The 12,894-nt window shown below is 41.0% G+C and overlaps 1 protein-coding gene and 1 long non-coding RNA gene across 2 annotated transcripts in view; both read right to left on the bottom strand.

Annotated features, from left to right (window-relative positions):
* The window catches only part of LOC123749156 (uncharacterized), a 546,434-nt gene that overhangs the window by 310,202 nt on the left and 223,338 nt on the right, over positions 1–12,894 (bottom strand). The gene's annotated exons all lie outside the window — the stretch shown is intronic.
* LOC138364641 (uncharacterized) overlaps positions 5,602–12,894 on the bottom strand; it is a 33,107-nt gene continuing 25,814 nt past the window's right edge. The window contains exon 3 of the long non-coding RNA XR_011228492.1: positions 5,602–8,054. This is a non-coding gene — a long non-coding RNA (uncharacterized lncRNA). The remainder of the gene's footprint in view (positions 8,055–12,894) is intronic.

Below are 12,894 nucleotides of genomic sequence, written 5' to 3'. Positions count from 1 at the left end.
CCTGTAAGCCAACTATTAGAAAGGCCTTACTAATATCTGCTGAAAACGCATATTTGCTAAATTGTATGACATACTGCTAAATTTTAGCAGTATGTCATACAATTTCTGAGTTAGACTTGGACCTGTTTGCAAACAATCATTTAGACTGGTTCCTTGGGGTCCAGATTTAGAGCTACAATTAAAAACTATCCTTAAAGGAGTCGTTTTTTATTCTATCATTACAGCCATGTGTGGTAAAAATTGGTCTGTTTGCTTATTGTCGTGTTTCACGACTTCGATGAATTTATTCATTAATTGTTGAGCAATAATCTCATGATAGAGTTTTAAATGGTCAGGCCTTTTTCTTAGCTTTGCTAATTGAGATTTAAATTGACTGTAAGCCATGTGATAGCTGGTAGGTAAGGTTTTATGATTGATTTTCCAAGGTAGCCTTACCCAGTACTGTCCATCATATTACTGTACAGTTTCTAAGTACTGATTGTATGTACAGACATCATCAGGACTTGGTTGTTCAGGAATTATTCCAATGGCATCAAGTTCCCACAACTGAAGTACAGATTCCAATCCGTCATCAATCATGTGGGGGACATTAAGTGGTGACTGTACTTTGCCTAGTATTGTAGTTTGTGTGTTGGAGGTGTTGTCGTGTTGTTCCTCCTTTACAGACAACCTAACCCACAACTCGGTAGAGTGCTTATACCTCACTAGGATATCACCCTTGGCGCTTCTGGCTCTTGGAGAGGGGCTCAATGTCACATGTTTAGGGGATGCGGCTCCAACACTCAGCCTCGTTGTCACGTGCACACACCCACTCGAACCGCTGTTACTCCCCACACTCTCCTTAGGTGATATAATCTCCTCAATCCCCTTTTGACTTATTAGTATTAACTTTTACCCTGTCCACAGCAGTGGTTCTTGGTTCTTTCTCTCTCTCCTTCTTTACTACCTCCTGGGAAGCCTCACTAGGACAAGGGCAAACACCAGCAAATTGGGATACATTTACTGGACAAAGCACATTCACAATACATACACACACATAATAATAATGAATCCTATACTCTATACTATTACAATCAGGTTGCTCTCCAACACCATCAGAACTCTATTATCAGTTTACCAAGCGGTATCCTATCTTCTGATTCACCACCTGATACTATCAACCTCCTCAAGTAGATTAAGTCTACATACACCGTTGCACCATCAGGAAGATAATATATATATGTATCTATAAATGTGTACAAAGAAAATCAGCATTTGAATGCAATAACATATATAAGTATAAATGTTCATTGATACACAACAATGATCAATCGATCACTCTATCAGTCCTAGAACGCATACGTCTATAGGTAATCCAGCCTACGATTGTAACTCTAAACTTCAGTATAAAACACTCCTTGATATAATGCAAACAATCACTCACCTCTCACTGCGTCTTGCACGCTAATGACAACCAAACACTATCAACTCCCTACAAGTAATCCACCAGAAATTCCCTTCCACCTCTGGAAGTTCACTACCCTGATATCTTTAGGTTCTTCCGGGCTTTACTACCAGGATCCTCTGCAGCTCCTCCAGGCTGCTATCGTGAAGTTTCCTTGAGCAACTACGGTGCTTCACCCTTCTGCTAGGGTCCTCCACAGCTCTCCTGGCTGCTACACCATGAAGTTTCCTCGAGCAACTATGGTGCTTCACCACCTCTACAGAAGCACGTGACACTCCTCTTCACAGCTTCCCCTCACAGCTCGAGGTCCTCTGCTCCACTACCTTGGAGTCTCATCAACTACTTCATCTGTGCTGGCTTCGAAGTTCTCAGCAACTGCTTCCCCAAAGACAAACCTGCAACCCATCGACACTCCAATAAAAATGTTTCCCCTTTAACACAAACAAAAATAATCACACAATATGTTTGCCTCAAACCTCTATCTGTCCTCTACATACAGTGAGAGTAGACTCCCCCGTTTTGGGCGGGTCCAAACTCCACCTCGCCTGGCGGCGGTCCTCACTCACGCTGGGAGGGTCTTCCACCGTCAAGAGCCTTCAGTCACCTGCCAGCGCTCAGAGGGGACGGACGTCGCTCCGTGTTCCTCCCTCTCCACTCTCTTATTTTAGGCTTTCTGCCTTATTGAAACATGTCTAACTTATCAATAAACATTGCTACTGTCGCTGGGCACACGACCAACTACAAGCAATCACTATGAACTGGCGTATATCGTGCTTACCACAGATTGTCTGGTCGAGGGCGCTCCTCCCTCTGACGAAGCTTGGTCAGGGCGCTTCCATGGCCCCCGGTAATGCCTCTGGGCGGTTTAATACTCTCCTCTTCAACCAGGACTTGAGACCACAACGTTCCCAGCTCAGTTCCACAGCTGGCACGTCTACACACTTCTCTTCTCTTGGAGATATATCACTAGGGGTTCCCTTCTGACGGGAGCTCGAACGGAGCGCGGCTTTCCCCTGCGATGTCTGGCACTCAAGTGAGGTCAAAGCCCCTCCAGAAACGAGCCTCACGCCTCCACCAAAATGTCCACATCTCCTAACCAGTCATTTATCTGTTTTCTTCTTCACTGCCCCTAATCTTAGATTGTTTATCGTATCCTAGCAACTATTTTACATATGGGTTATCACCTCAATATTTGCTAGACCTTCTAATCAGGTCGGGCTTGATGAATAACTCTCAAGGAGGGAGACTTGTTTCTCCTGCAGGCTGAGATCATAACACTAGTCAGGCCACAATTACAGTTTCTGTATGATGTGATGTTTCAGGAGTTGAAGGTTCAACATCTAGTATAGGTCCTGTCATCAATATGCCTCCTGCTGATTTGAGTAAATTCATACCCATAGATTCCTCTGATCCCAGAATGAATCGATGATAGTAGTCAGCTCCAATCAGGATTCCGATATTCCCTATGTAGTCAGAATCGAGCAGAGGATCTGCTAATTGGATTCCTTTTTCTTTTAGGAATTTAGTAGTGGCTGCCAGACCAGTCACTTCCATTTCAGTAGGAATTTTATCAACTATTATGGCTTTGACTGTCCTTTGGGATGTACCTAGACAGACATTGAGTTGTACTACTGGAAAGGTTCTATGACCTGAATTGGTAAAAAACTCTGATATGGATGTAGATACAGTGGTACCTCACATAACGAATTTAATCCATTCCATGTTCGTCATGTGAAACGGACGTCATACAAAACGAGTGTCCCCCATGTATCCAGTGTGTTTATTGTGAAATTCCCCCCAGAGTGCGTGACATCAAATGTTCCCCAAAATATCATTTTTCTTTGTAAAATGATAAATTACCGTCCCTGAACATGTCTATGCAAAAATATTTACCAAATTCCACTTACTTTGGCTGTGAGGGCGTGGACAAGGTGCGCTGTGACGTCATCAGGGCCTGGACCTAGATTCATGAAGCTCTGTGTATTTCTTCGTAAGTAGGTTTGCTACGAAGGTTCCTAAGTGCGCCCTAAGAAGATACTTAGGTGCGATTCAATAAGGTCCACTTAGGAAGATATTTGGGTTTTGGGTCTTGTTCACTTACGTGCCGACAGAGGTCACTACTGTGTTTCGTTTGGCCAATCAGAGTGACTGTTACATTTCTAACCTGACCAATCACGCTAATGCAATATCAGCTGTGTTATGTAAACATTGTGGTTCCTCGTTGTATTGTTGTCAAAATAATCATCTGTTGCAAACTCTACCTACTATCAAGAAGAAGAAATGATCTGTGCATCCAGTCATGTGCCTGAAACAATCAAACACTATCTCCTTCAGCATTGTTAGGATATCGGCGACTTTTCCAACATCATATATAATTATTTTGATATTTTACATGTAATCGTAGAATATCAAGTGAAATATTCATGTAATTGTACCTTTATGTTGTTTTTCCATGTAGCTTTTTCTTTATATAGGTGGTGGAGAATGTGACACTCAACCATTGACCAACTATGAAGAAAATTTGTCAACTTTACAAAGTTCCACATCAGCTGAAGGTATTGCTGGCATCAGTGATGCAGGACAGGATTATACCGTAGAAGGTACAATGTATTACTCTTTTTTTATGTCTAAAGATTTTGTGTCGAGGACTAAATGAAATTTGTTTAGGTTCAATTGGTATATAAAAATTAATGACAAAGTAAAATTTTATGATTCAAATTTATATTTGTTTATTAATCACAAAAAATATATATTTAAAGATCAAAGATTTGTATATTAAACAAATTAAGCATTTTGTAGAAGTGATACTTTTCACTACTTATGCAACTTGAGTTAAATTATCTTGGCAAACAGTTATATATAACCGTCAGGTAAAGTAATTACAAAATATAAATATTATTAACAGGATTTTGATTATATAAACTACTTTTCAACCCTAGTAAGCAACATTACTTTAGTATTTGTTAAGAGGACATCACAAATTAGATTGGGAAGGCCTACACATTAAAGTATAAAAAGTATAATTTCTTTCTTTTTATATATTGTAAAGTTGGGTTCATTGTAGACTTACAATATATAATTCGGGGTTCGAATCCCAGACATGACATTTCCAATCAGCTTATGGCCCTGTTCACCTAGCAATATGCAGCTACTCAAGAGTTAGACAGCTTGTGGTGTGGTTGCATCCTGGACAGGGTCAGTAATTAATCCTCAAGCATGGACCTCGAGATAACAAGTTATAATAATTCATTGTGTTTGGGAACAGGAAGCCAGAGTGTATTCATACATGTTAGGCTTATATTGAAGTCCCTCAAATTAGCCAAATTTATCATAATCCACTGAATGTATTCACACAAATTCACTTATATTAATTTTTTTTTTCAGAACAAAACTGTGTAACAGAAGAAGTGGTCATGGACACAGATGATTCTCGAGTGCTAAATGTACAGGAATTAGGTGAGCCTTCTGCCTCACCAATTGGTGATCAATTTCATACATCGTGTTTAGGCCATGACTACTCCAAAGCCTCAGTCTCTAGTACGCATACAAGAAAAAAACAAATGACTGCAGAACATAATACAACACAACAAGTGTTAATGCTACATGAAAATCTTATAGATGTTGTACATAAAGTGCCAACAGCCTTAGAGGACGTGGCTGCAGAAGTACATGAAGGGAACAAGTCCTTAAAGGAGGTGGTTAAAGAAGTACAGGACTTAAACAAATTCCTCAAGGATATATCAAAAGGTATATGGGAGTTGGTAGAATGTATGAAAAATAATCAGGCACTATGAAATTTATTTAAATCTTTCTAATTATAATCTCTAAAATTAGGATAAGAAATTATAATATTTTGTAATAACAATTGTAAATAAGAACAATATTGAAACATTAAAATGTAACAATTATTCATATCATTAATTTTGCTATGACTTGCATAGTATATAGTGTAATTTAATAACCCATCTACCTCATATAGTCAACTGATGTTTGGTGAAAATATTTACATGTTTTTTGTATTAAAGAATGTTTATCAATTGCTAGGTTTAATTGTTGAGAGTTCAAAGTAGTGGCACATCCTGCCATGTCTTCTGGTCTCATGTGATGTTATTTCTGTGTGCAGGTTTGGGACCAGCCCCTCTAATATTTTCCACGTGTAAATTATTATGTACCTCTCCCGCCTGTGCTCAAGGGAGTACAGTTTTAGGCTCTTTAGTCGGTCCCAATAGTTTAGATGTTTTACTGAGTGGATTCTAGCAGTAAAGGATCTCTGCACGCTCTCCAGGTCAGCAATTTCTCCAGCTATGAAAGGTGCTGTCATTGTGCAGCAGTACTCCACTCTAGAGAGCACAAGCGTTTTGAAGAGTATCATCACCGGTATAGCATCTCTAGTGTGAAAAGTTCTTGTTATCCAACATGTCATTTTTCTTGCAGTTGTGACGGCTACTTTATTTTGTTCTTTAAAGGTAAGGTCTTCCGACATGAGTACACCCAGTTCCTTTACATTGCCTTTTCGTTCTATGTTATGATTTGCCTGAGTTTTGTACGTGGTTTCCGTTTTATATTTTCATTTTTTCCATAGCGCATGAGCTGGAACTTATCTTCGTTAAACACCATATTATTTTCTGTAGCCCATAGAAAGACCTGATCTACATCTGACTGGAGGTTTGCCGTGTCCTCTATGTTGCCTACTCTCATGAAGATCCTAGTATCATCTGCAAAGGATGATACAGTGCTATAGGTTGTGTTCTTGTCTATGTCTGATATGAGGATGAGAAAAAGTACTGGAGCAAGCACAGTACCCTGGGGGACTGAGCTCTTCACGGTTGATGGGCTGGATTTTATTTTGTTGACTATTACACATTGGGTTCTGTTGGTCAGGAAATTGTATATCCATCTGCCTATTTTTCCAGTAATTCCTTTTGAACGCATTTTATGTGCAATAACACCATGGTCACATTTATCAAAAGCTTTTGCGAAATCTGTGTAATTACATCAGCGTTTTGTTTGTCTTCCATAGCATCTAATGCCATATCATAGTGGTCCAGCAACTGCGACAGGCAAGAGCTCCCTGTTCTGAAACCATGTTGTCCGGGGTTATGGAGATGCTGTGATTCCATGTATTTTGTGATCTTACTTCTTAGCAGCCTCTCTAAAAAAAATTTATGAAGTGCGATGTTAGTGCTGTCGGTCTGTAATTTTTTGCCTCTGCCTTATTTCCTCCTTTATGAAGTGGTGCTATCTCTGCTGTTTTTAGTAGATCAGGAATAACGCCAGTATCTAGGCTTTGTCTCCACAGAATGTGGAGGGCCTGCGATAGTGGTGTTTTACAGTTCTTTATGAATATGGAATTCCAAGAATCCGGGCCTGGTGCAGAGTGCATAGGCATACTGTTTATGGCTTCTTCAAAATCCAGTGGGGATAGGGTGACATCTGATATATGATTTGATGTTGGTATCATATCCATGAAAAATTCATTTGGGTTATCAATCTTTAGTGTGTTTAATGGCTCGCTGAAACAGAGTCGTACTGCTTCCTCAGTAGCTCGCTCATTTCTTTGTTGTCATCGGTGAAAGTTCCATCTCCCTTTCGCAGGGGCCCGATACTAGATGTGGTTTTTGATCTTGATTTTGCATAGGAGAAAAAATATTTCAGATTTCTCTCTATTTCACTGATGGCCTTTTGCTCTCTTTGCCTCTCCTGGGTTTTGTATGATTCTTGTAGCTTCCATTCAATTGTTTCTATTTCTCTACCTAACCTTCTTCGCCGTTCTTGAGATAGGGTGCGACTCTCAAGTTGTTCCGCGATTCGTTTTCTTCGCCTATATAGGGAACGACGTTCCCGTTCCAATCTGCATCTCTTCCTCTTTTTTCTTAGGGGTATGCGGTTTGAACATATTTCTAGTGCTACTGAGCTTATTTTTGCCAGGCACTGGTTCAGGTTTGCATTTTCTAGCTGTTCTTCCCAGTTTATTTCTGTGAAGTCCTGGTTTATTTGCTATCAGTTTATCTGTTTATTATTGAAGTTGAATTTGCTGAAATCTCCTCCACCGGGAATCTGGACTGGTTTTGAAGGACTACTCCCCATGGTTGTCATAACTTCAATTAAGTTGTGATCTGAGTAACTGGTATTTGTAATCATTATGTTCCTGATCAATTCATCATTATTAGTGAAAATGAGGTCCAGCGTGTTCTCCTTCCTAGTTGGTTCTACTATTTGCTGGTTTAAGGCAAACCTGTCACACATCTGTAGCAGGTCATTTGCATGTGCCTGTTCATTTAGGCTACTTCCTGGTATTCTTTCTGATATTACTGTATTAGCCAGGTGCTTCCATTTCAGATGCCGTAGGTTGAAGTCCCCAAGCAGGATGATGTTCGGAGCTGGATTTGTGAGGTTTTCCAAGCAGTGTTCTATTTTCATTAGTTGGTCTTTAAACTGCTGAGGGTTTGCCTCTGGTGACTTATATACAAGGACAATAACTACATTTAAAATCTCTATTTTGATTATCAGCACTTCCACCATATCATGAGGTTTTAGCAGCTCAGTACAGATGAGTGTGTCTTTGATGTAGAGGCTGACCCCACCCTGAAGCCGGTGTTTCCTATCACATCTGAAAAGATTGTACTCTGAGATCCATATTTCACCGTTCGGGAAGGGGACCTTCCCTCCATGCTAGATTTGATATTTACCAGGAAGGAGGAAGAGATATTTGACATTCAGTACCTTCCTCCCTTGGGTAAAAGCGACCATGTCTTTTTGGGAATAAAGTAAGCAATGCGTTATAATCTGGAAGAAAATAAGGAGGTTGAAGCAGTTGAAAAACTTGACTTCAGGAGAGGACATTATGGCGACCTTATAAATTTTTTTAGTGAGTATAATTGGACAGACTTGATGCTAGGCAAGGAAGTGAATGAGATGTATGTCAAGTTTTCTGAAATACAGTGGGGCCTCGACTTACGATGCTAATCCGTTCCCAGAGAAAGATCGTAAGTCGAAGCGATTTTTCCCATAAGAAATAAAGGGAATTGAATTAATCCATTCCCCACCCTCCAAAATATTAACATACAAATATATTTTATACTGAATACAAAGTTTTTTCTAACTACAATACAGTACCAAAGTTTCTCGAACCTTTATGGAGGGCTCTTGATGGTGTATGGAAGATGGTGATGAAGGGGGAGGAGGAGAGTTGTTACTGTTTGGAAGGGGAGTCCCCTTCCATCATCACATCAGGCAGTGATGTTTTCTCTGGGGTACTCTCTCTCCTATGTTTTGCCTGAATACCACTAGGACCTGGTTGTGGTTCAGTGCTTGTTTGTCTCACTACAAATTTGTCAAGAGACATTTGTTTTTCCCTTTGTTTTAACATTTGTCTGTAATGATGCATCACAGTGTCATTGAATAGGTTAAGGCAACGACCTACTGCAGCTTGATTTGGGTGAGTCGTTTCAGCAAAAGTTTGCAATTCTTCCCATGTTGCACACATTTTCTTAATTGTTGAGGAAGAGACATTCTGTACTCTGGTTTCTGCTCTATGGTCATCCTTACATGGGTTTTCATATGTTGAGCCTTACCACTGACTTTCCTGGGACTCATGGCATGATATATAATAATTACTTTAATGTTCAAAATGCAAAAAATCACCACAAAAGCGGAATTTCTTATAGGCGCTATCGTCACTAAGCGGGCAGCTGTAATAAACTGAGGCAGGTCGGCCGCATGACTGGGAACCACGGGCTCGGTCGACCCGAACGTGTACCAACAAATATCGGAAGTCAACGACAACATCGGATGTCGAGTCGCATTTTTTGATGAAATTTACATCGTAACTCGAAATTGTCATAAGTAGGGGCAATCGTATGTCAAGGTGCCACTGTATATGATAAATTCACAAAAAAATTTATACCAGAACAGAGATGCAGAACTAGGAAACAGGATTGGTTCAATAGAAATTGCGAGAGGGCCAGAGACCAAAAGACACAAAAATGGAATCAATACAGGAAGAGGCTAAACCCCCAAACATACCGGCGATACAAAGATGTGAGAAACAACTACACGGCAGTGAGGAGAGAGGCAGAAAGAAATTTTGAAAAAGGGATTGCAGACAAATGTAAAACAGAACCAGGTCTATTCTATAAATTCATAAACAACAAATTGCAGGTAAAAGATAATATTCAGAGGTTGAAAATGGGAAATAGATTCATGGAAAATGAAAAGGAACTGTGTGAAACACTAAACAAAAAGTTCCAAAGTGTGTTTGTACAAAATGAAATCTTTAGGGAACCAGACACAATAAGAATTCCAGAGAACAACATAGAGCACATAGAGGTGTCTAGAGACAAAGTGGGAAAAAATGCTCAAGGAGCTAAGTAAGAACAAAGCAGTTGGTCCAGATGGAGTTTAACCATGGGTTCTGAGAGAATGTGTACCTGAGCTCAGCATTCCACTTCAACTGATTTTTTAGACATCCCTAAGTACAGAAGTTGTAGCTGATGTGTGGAAAAAGGCTAACATAGTTCCAATCTACAAAAGTGGAAACAAGGAAGACCCCCTTAATTATTGGCCTGTATCATTGACAAGTGAAATAGTCAAAATATTGGAAAAAATAATTAAAACTAAATGGGTACAACACCTGGAGGAAAATGATATAATATCAGACACAGTATGGTTTTCGATCTGGAAGATCCTGTGTAACGAACTTACTCAGTTTTTATGATCGAGCCACAGAGATTTTACAGGAAAGAGATGGTTGGGTTGACTGCATCTATCTAGACCTAAAAAAGGCTTTCGACAAAGTTCCCCATAAGAGGTTGTTCTGGAAACTGGAACATATTGGAGGACTGACAGGTAAGGTTCTAACATGGATGAAAAACTTCCTGTCAAAAAATGAGGGCCGTAATTAGAGGCAAGGTATCGGATTAGAGGAATGTCACGAGTGGAGTACCACAGGGTTCAGTTCTTGCACCGGTAATGTTCATTGTCTACATAAACGATCTACCAGTGTGAATATAGAATTACATGAACATGTTTACTAATGATGCTAAGATAATAGGGAAGATAAGAAACCTAGATGATTGTCATGCTCTTCAAGAAGTCCTGGACAAAATAAGTATATGGAGCAACACATGGCAAATGGAATTTAATGTGAATAAATGCCATGTTATAGAATGTGGAATTGGAGAACATAGACCCCACACAAACTATAAATTATGTAAGAAATCTTTAAAGAATTCTGACAAAGAAAGGGATCTAGGGGTGGTTCTAGAAAGAAAACTGTCACCTGAGGACCACATTAAGAACACTGTGCGAGGAGCCTATGCTACACTTTCTAACCTCAGAATTGCTTTTAAATACATGGATGTTGAAATACTCAAGAAGTTGATCACGACTTTTTTTAGACCAAAGCTCGAATATGCAGCGGATGTATGGTGCCCATATCTTAAGAAGCACAGCAACAAACTGGAAAAGGTGCAACGACATGCCACTAAGTGGATCCCAGAACTGAAGGACAAGAGCTACGAGGAGAGGTTAGAGGCATTAAATATGCAAAAACTAGAAGATAGAAGAAAAAGAGGTGATATGATCACTTCGTACAAAATAGTAACAGGAATCCATAAAATTGATAGGGAAGAATTCCTGACACCCAGAACTTCAAGAACAAGAGGTCATAGATTTAAACTAACGAAACAAAGCTGCCGGAGAAATATAAGAAAATTCCCTTTTGTAAACTGAGTGGTAGACAGCTGGAACAAGTTAGGTGAGAAGGTGGTGGACGCCAAAACCGTCAGTAATTTCAAAGCGTTATATGACAAAGAGTGCTAGGGGGACGGCTATCAGCCTGGATAGCTCCGGGGAGCTTTCCCCCCCCAAGAAAGGGATGAAAAGCCCTGCATAGAAGGCACAAAAGGCTCAAGAAGAGGCAAAAAGCCCAAGTGCTGCAATCGGGTTCCCCACAAAGACCCGAGAACCCACAACAGGGGCTCCTAGGGCAGAGCCATCCTCAATGCCCACTACCCCTGCAGAAAAGGTAAAGTCCAAGGAAAAGGCAGAAAAAAAAGGGGTCTGCTGGTAGGACCCAGATGCCTCGGCAGGAGGAACAGACTCAAATGCCTCCGACACCGACCCGAATGGGGCAACCCCCGAAGCCGCCAGAGTCGGGAGCAGGAAGAGGGGAAAAGGGCAGAGCGAACATGGAAAGGACTGAGAAGTGCAGATGGAACCAGAGTCGAAGCAACAAACACCCCCAAGTCTGGATCCCTTGCAACGCTGAAGCTGCCTGTAGCCGAACGTCAGTGTCAAGAGTGTGAGAAATTAGAGCAGAAGCAGAGAACATGTCTCGCAAGATTCTGGGTCAAAGGTGTCGTTGACCCAACAAGCAGCATGATAAAGGCATAAAAGGTGACTGTCACCCTGAGACAAGGGCACAGAACAACCCTCAAACTCGCACAAGGCGAGGTGGAACTCAGAAGACGCATCCACTGGTCAGCTGAGCCCCGACGGGGATTTCCAGGGCCCCCAGGCTGACTGCTACGGGAAACCCAGGCAAGGGACTGCCAAAACCAGTTAAACCCAAAACTACCACGGGGAAAACTGCTAAAAAGCTGAACCCCTGTGATGTGTACAATTACGGGGGCGTAGTGAAGGGCCACCCAAATACCTTAATGTAGACGAATTGCCAAACAAGGCAGACCGCCTCTCCAAGGAAGGAAAAAAAAAAACGCAAGAGTACAGCATCACCAAAGGAACAGAACACAGCCCCTACGTAGGTAGGCAAGCTGGGCAGTATCTTGCGCCCCAACCTGCAAGACAACACTACTTCCTACCCAAGGCCAAACAAAGGCCACAAAAACCACAGCTGGCCCCAAGGGCGGGGCAAAAACTGAGCAGCAAGAACTCCTACGGAAGTGGAATCCTGAAAGCTCTATGGAAGATAACCCCTAGAACTCATGGGTAGTATTTACAGGGCAAATAGGAAAGGGAGCCTTAACCCTTAACCATTAAACTGTTCAACACGTCATATGACGTGTTGAGTAACTTACGCAAAAGTGCATATCACGTTGTGTGACATTTTGGAGTACAGTACTACACAAAATTTAAACGACTCGCAGATACACAGGGTTCACATCACCTTCCTCTGGGCTTTTGTAAACAGACATTTAAAAAAAAAATATCATGGGCAATATTCCCGGGAGTGAGGGGCCTCAGTACTGAGTAAGCCATCAAGGCTGGCGCATGCACCATGAGCTCACAGCACTGCTGTTCAGCTTGTGACCACAGCATCGCCTAAAAATGTCAAAAATATATGTAACTAGTATTATTTAGTGATGATAGTATTACAGAAGACCCCTGACTGTGATAATAATGACCAGGATTCTGATAATAGCAGGATTGTTGTGATAATTTGCACTGTACTGTGGGAGGAGTAATGTTGAGGGAGGGAGGGCTGTAGC

The sequence above is a fragment of the Procambarus clarkii genome, chromosome 14, assembly GCF_040958095.1.
Source record: "Procambarus clarkii isolate CNS0578487 chromosome 14, FALCON_Pclarkii_2.0, whole genome shotgun sequence".
NCBI classification, from domain to species: domain Eukaryota; kingdom Metazoa; phylum Arthropoda; class Malacostraca; order Decapoda; family Cambaridae; genus Procambarus; species Procambarus clarkii.
The sequence above is the reverse complement of the archived record's forward strand: the minus strand, read 5'-3'. Positions and strand labels throughout refer to the sequence as shown.